This window comes from Phalacrocorax carbo, chromosome 13 (assembly GCF_963921805.1).
Source record: "Phalacrocorax carbo chromosome 13, bPhaCar2.1, whole genome shotgun sequence".
NCBI classification, from domain to species: domain Eukaryota; kingdom Metazoa; phylum Chordata; class Aves; order Suliformes; family Phalacrocoracidae; genus Phalacrocorax; species Phalacrocorax carbo.
The window spans coordinates 8,172,375-8,179,069 of record NC_087525.1 but is presented as its reverse complement, the minus strand read 5'-3'; positions in this window follow the sequence as shown (position 1 = coordinate 8,179,069).

Sequence of the window (6,695 nt, the reverse complement as noted above, 5' to 3'; positions counted from 1 at the left end):
CAAATACAATGTTTCCTACAAAAGCCTACCCAACAGCAGAGAAGACGACAAGCCCTGCTTGGACTTGTGTTTATTCCTCAGATAAAACACCACGTCAGTGAAGTTGGGCAAAGCATTTTCCAAAGCATTACAAATTAACCTGAAAGACAGCTAACAGCTTCTTGCCCACATAGCATGCTCTTCGTGTCATCTGCCCCTCTTCTGCTGTAATGATGCTTGAAAATTATTCCTGCGGTAACCACGTGCTCAGGTAACCTGCCTAAAGCGGAGGTGGGGCGACTAGAGGGAAGGGTCAGGCGAAGGAAGTTAAGGGCAGAGGGGCTCCTGGGGAATGTGGGTGATAAAGTCTGCCTCACACATTGCCAGCTGCTGAGTCATCATTTAATCAGATATCTGCCTGGTGTACTTGGAAGGAGGAGATTTCCTATGGGGGCGAACCAGGTTCCCGTCGAGATGATAACCCCTGAGGGAGGTGCTGTAGAAGGCTGGACAAGGAGATGAGGTCCCTCTGACGCCTGAGAGCCTGAATGATGTTCATCAGGAAGAAAGGCTCCTTCCCAGTCATGTTTACACAACTTCCTAGCTCATTTTTAATGTTAATGTTTGGTCACCAGCAGAAGTTGACTGCTGGATGTGTGTATCACATCTACACTTCATGTCCCATTAACAGAGGTGGAAGGCTTGAGAAGGATGCGTACATGCACTAGTCTGAACATAACTGGTATTAGCTTGCAAGGACTTTGGGAGGAGATAACACTGGAATCGGAAAATGTCAATTTTAAATCATTTTAAAATCTAAAATCTGAAAGTGTTCTGACAAAGTTGACCACTCATCTTTGAAAATGAATTTGAAGCACAGTTACATTTTGCCCTTCAAGATGCTTTGAAGACATCTAGGTAGGTTTTATGCTTACATCAAAGTGAAATTCAGTAGCACCTGGATGCCTCATTCCTATATACATTTTTAAAATCACACCTCATCTATAACTAAAAACACCTCAGAGCACTATGTATACTGGCTGGGCCCTTACAGGTGAGTTTTCTGCTTAAAACTAAATGTTCTGACTGACATGTAACTTTACCGGCCAGGAAAACAAGAGACTAATTGAAACCTAGACCTTTAATTAGAGCCTTACAGAGGAAAAAACACAATCATTTTGAGATGCTTCTGCCAGTAGAAGAGAGAGAGTGTTTTTAAAGCACTTGATGGCATCTGACCACCCCCCCCGCCACCTCAGCAGTAAAAGCAGTCTCCCCCCACCCAGAGGAGATCTGAGCACATTTGTTTTGTTTCCAGGAGAGTTACTGGAAATATTCAACGTGAAATTCGTATTCAAAGGGACAGCCACCAATTAGAACAGTTACTAGGTCAAACAAATTACCACTTCTATCATCCCTAATAATCCTTCCAATGCCACCGGCTCTTTCAATCTACTTGAGCAAAATCCCGCTCTTCTCTCTCTTTATTCTGCGTCACCAGATAGTTGCCTCTATTTGTTCTTACCTCAAACTAATGCTGATTGTTTCCATACATCCTGTCTGAAGTGGTTGGAGTGGACTATTTTAGTGCTCTCTGCAATGGGCATGGGCATTATTTTTTTATTTTTTTTAGAACAAATAATTCCAGAAGTGATTTTATGACATGAAACATACAACAAGCTCTTAAAATAGATCCTGCTGTGACACGAACAAAATGTCCTTTCCCATTTTGTTGCTAATGCCACCTTCTATCTGGCCACGCTTTTTTTATTCTGGTCTCTTGAATTTTCATTTGTACGTCTCTCCAAGGAGAGGGAGAAACAAGCAACGCACGCTAAATGCAGTCATTGGCTTGACAAGCCTTTTCCCCCTCGCTGTCTCTGTCCTAGCATCACACACTGCAGGCAGGTAAAAGTTTGTTCGAACTTTTCATAAAATTGTGGAAAAAGTAGATACAACAGATTGCTCAATGATAATGTTTTGAAAGAGGAAGAGGCTCTTCTGAGCTGAGAGAGAGAGAAAAAGGAGGAGAGATCCTCTGCTTCCCTGATAAGTCACTTTCAAAGATAAATGTGATGGGTCGGAGGAATTCGCTGTGTGCTGGTGTGAGGGGAAACCGGAGTTACACATAAGGCAGCAATGAAAGGATGAGGGACGTGTTACTGCCTGCTGTTTCATAGAGGCTTTGGCGTACAGCACATCAGAATATATATGGCCTGACACATTCATTCCTTAAAACCTGCTTTAGACACATGTTTTGAAGCCTAATTACTAATTTCAAAGGCTTTAGGACCAGGGCTTCCAAGAAATTCCCCAAACTCTACCCACGGCATTTGTTCAAACCATAGTTCATTGGCTTACAGTGTGTAACTGTGCTAAGAGGGGATCATCAGCAGGGGGATTTCTGCATGCTTTCAGTACTTGATCTCTCCTGCCTCTGCTCGGCGACAGGCAGTGGCTGGCCAGGCGTCGGCAGCTCTGCCTGGACTCTACCCCAGGCTGACTGTCAGCCGATTCCCACAGCAATGCCTTTCTTTACATTACTTTGAGGCTTTTCCTGTCTGCTTCTCAAGCTCCCTCCCTCTCCTTTCTGCCAACTTAGTAACTTCAACAGCTTCTCTTATGCAGCAAGCACCTTTCCCGGTCCTCAGCCTGCTAATACGTCACTGCATCACATCAGAGATACTTGCAAAATGCTTTCTTTGGGAGGCAGGTGGCAAGTGCTGCAGTAAGACAGTAGATTATCCACCTGTGCGCAGCACAGCTGCTTCACTGCCCCTCACCAGGTGGGCAGAGGAGACAAAGCATTGCATGTTACACCGCACGCACAATATTGTCATTTGCCCACGCCCCGGCAAAGCTCAACCCATCTACTCCAGCCATGACTACCCCCACACGTACTTTTAAGCCAGTCTGGTCAGCAGAGGGCTAGGCAACAGTCTTGTGTTCAGACTAAATGCGCATTTGGGCCATACAGACAAAAGGCGTTGTGTAAATATACAGCTGTACGCAGCATAACAGATCCCAATCCTACAGCACAGCACGGCCAGCTTCAACTACCTGAACTCAAAGCCTCGCACGCAGGTTGGATGTGCTGCGATAAAAAAGGCCCTGTCTTTTACAAGTGTGCAGAGTTGATGCCCTGGTGTTCTCCAGTGCAGCTGCCCCTCTGGACCAGACAGCTGCTCAGGCTTTTGCTCCTGGCATGGCATCCCACTTGTTCTGCTGGCTTCACGCCGCCCGGGTGGCAAGCCTGCCTGTTGCCATTCATGCTTCTCATGCCTGTTTGCAAACGGAAGGTGGACCAACAAGGAAAGGTCGAAGGTGTATCTTTCTGAGAAGATATCTGCAGCCCATCACCCCTCAGCTGGAGAATAAGGGTAACCCTGGCTGAGCGTCCTACGCTTTGGTTATATTTTCACAAGATATTATGCATATGGTAATTGCCCTTCACTGAAGTACAGCTTGGTCAGGTATCACAGACCTCCCCTCCCAAAGGGATTCCTGATCTCCCACCAGTCAGCACTGCTGGGGTTTTTTTGTAATAGAGGGAAGGCTGGATGTTGGTCATTTGAACAACACACATACCTGCAAACTTCAACTCAGGTGTGTGCACTAGGAGAGGGTCAAGAAAATAACTGAAAGAAGGTTGAGTTTGTTCTGATTTTACTCTTCATTAAGATTATATATCACAATTAGATATAAAGCCAAACCCGAACTTTTCAAAAGAAAATTACCGTGCTAGTCCATGAATAGTATATACACCTTACACTGAAAATCACTTTCAACATCACGCAACATATTCTCCTGAAGCAATTTTTCAGAAATTTTTCCCCTTTGCAGAAAATAGTAGGCTCAGGATATATTTTTTGATTTTTTTCTTACAGGGAAGAAAAAACAGCCAGAAAACCTGAAATGCTTTATCACCCTAAATCCATGAAGCTTACACCAGCCCACCAGTGAGCTTTTAATTGTTTCTGTGTCAGACTGCTTGGCCTACCAACTGTCCTGAGGTCCAGAGCATAGAGGTGACCTCCTAAAAATGACATGGTTTAATTATCCACCCTCTGAAGCTTTGAGCAAGCACCTGTTTAAGAGGAGCACGTGAAAGTCACCGGTTTTGCATGCTGCCAAGGGTATGCTGTAGTGTTCGTGCCAAGTCTCGCTGGGGCCACCCCCAGGCAGAAGCTCTTTGTGAGGATTAGCCTGAGGTACCAAGGGATGGATCAGGCAACACCCAAAGCCTGGTGAGAGCAGCTGAAACAATTCAGATTTATAGGAACTGAACCCATTTCTGCACCAAGAGCCATGACTCTCTGGCTCCTTGGCGTGCCTGTGGCTGCCAACATGGCTTTGCGCTTCCCGAGCCTGCCTTGGCTCCCCACCTACCCTAGAAAATATTTGGGGTAATGGAAAGCGTGGGGATATGTTGAAAAACTCTGTTGCACACTGCAGCTTTGAAAACAAGGTTTAAAGGCACTGAGGGACTATCTCAAAGGGCAGTTTGTGAGCACACACAAGTTCATCCTGCCCTTCTCCAGTCCCCCAGATGCAGAGGAGGTATTTCAGCCACACTGGGAGCCAACCAGTTCAGAGAAAGGGCAAAGGGAGCCCGGTTCACCAGCAAACACCCTGTCGATGTATTCTTAAGGGCATCAAACATTTTATCCATTAGCAAATCATGGTATTAAAAGCATAATCACAACTCTAATGAAGGAGCCGTAACTCCTTTGTCAGTTAATTTAATTGCCGCGGTGACCGCACTGGACTGTTGAGAACAAATTTTACTACAGAGCCTTTCTCTATCTGAAGAAAATGTTGTTACCGGACATTACCTGGGTTTCACCTGCAGACTCCCCTCCAAGGGGGCAGCTGAGGGCAACAGGCAAAAGGCAAAAACCTGGGTCCAAGTGAACCAGGAGGAACATTTGCTGGGGGACAGGCAGAAGTTCAAGGGTCCAGAAGCACAGGTGGCGAAAATGAAAAGGAAGATGCAACTGATGCAGTCGAAACAGATCACCAGGTTACACACTAAAGAAGGGACCAGGACAACAATATAGTTTCTATTCCCATAAGTTTTTTTAGTGGGCTTCAGCAACTTCTTAGTTTTGTTAACCGTTTGTTAACAAGGAAATGGAAGTGCTCGTCCCACCTCCATCCTGTATAGTACTCCCACCCGTTTTCTAGGGCACACCATTAAAGGACTTAAATGAATCAGATTATTTTTTATTTCATGGACAGGAGCTTCTATTCCTTTTGTTGTAAGTAGATGAAAACCTATGTCACAGATCCTCATCATCTTGAATTTCAGGATTTAGTTTACATTACATGTGAGCCTGGGTGGTGTAAAATGTACGTTTGCTTTCTGCGCAAAAGCTAACACACTTCCATTTTATCCATGTATGCAGTCGAGGTGTCTAGAGGCAACACATATGAGTCAGTTCAGATGTCAGTTTGCATGAAGCGGAAGCGGTTCCCTGCACAGAAGGAAATTTCTCATTGTCATAAAAGCTGGCCTAAGTCCAGAATTAACCCTGCAAAAGTGAACCCTGTCTGAATATTTGATTTTTAGGGGAAAAAAAACTTGAAAGAGACATGTAAATTGGCAGATTAATCCAATCGGAGCCTTTTTGCCACTAGGTGGTGATGGCTGATAATGAATTGCTGCAGCATTTTCTCAGCCCTTGCCCCACCACACCTGAGCAGTTCACACTCCCCTGTCCGTTCACGTCCCCCTCGGGGGCTGCGTGTGTTCCACTTAAACATGCTATGCTGTTACCAGAGACAGCCAACTCCACCTGACCTCAGCTGGAGTTCTACATTAATGAGAGGACTTTAACAAATACATGAAATTGTCATTTAATGAACTAGAAATGATTAATGGAGACCAACAAATGACATGTTACCAGTGGTCACTTGCAACAGGATGCTAGCAATAAAGAGAGTATCAGTAGCTGAGCCAATCCCAAAATCACACAAACTGAACATAAACAATCAAAATTTCTTCTTCTAACACAGACAAATCTGCACAATATCCACCACAGTCCTCTGGCAAAAAGCAGAGTTTTCTGGAACAGCAGCCGAAGGCTGAGGCACAGGGCAGGCTGGTAAGGCACAGGGATTTCAGCATATGAAGATGAAAGCATTGCTGCCAGAAGAGGCCGAGAGTGCCTGTCCTCCACCCATGCCATCTTAGCAGTACCAGGCAGCAACTGCCCAACCACAAACCCCTTGGGCTGCGGGGTGCCTGTGCAGCCACCCTGGTGCAAGGCCATATTCTGCACCATGCCACAGCCAGCCCTGGTGCCCCTTCCCCATCCCGTCCCCTTTTGTCAGCTTAGCAGCTACTGCCTTTCTATTAAGCACATGATATTCTGCTTCTTCCTAAACCTAATTAAGGTGCTTTATTCTTATTATAGAAATTAAGTCTACTTGGAACAAAATAGCAATTTTCTGTTATAAAACGATGACTTTCTGAAAGACATAAGAGGACTAATGCACTCAGCAATGGCTAATGACTACATGCCAAATGGCCCTTTGCTTTTAGTGTGCACCCATCTGGTCCTTGATGCTCTGCCACAGCCCGTGTATCAGAGTCTACTGAAGACCGCCCCAGCCGGTAGGGGCACCTCTAAAACAGGGGCTGCAGGGGACCTGTCCCCTCCGCAGGGAGATGCCTTCATCCTGCCCCAGAGCAAAGGGTTCTGCTGCCAGGG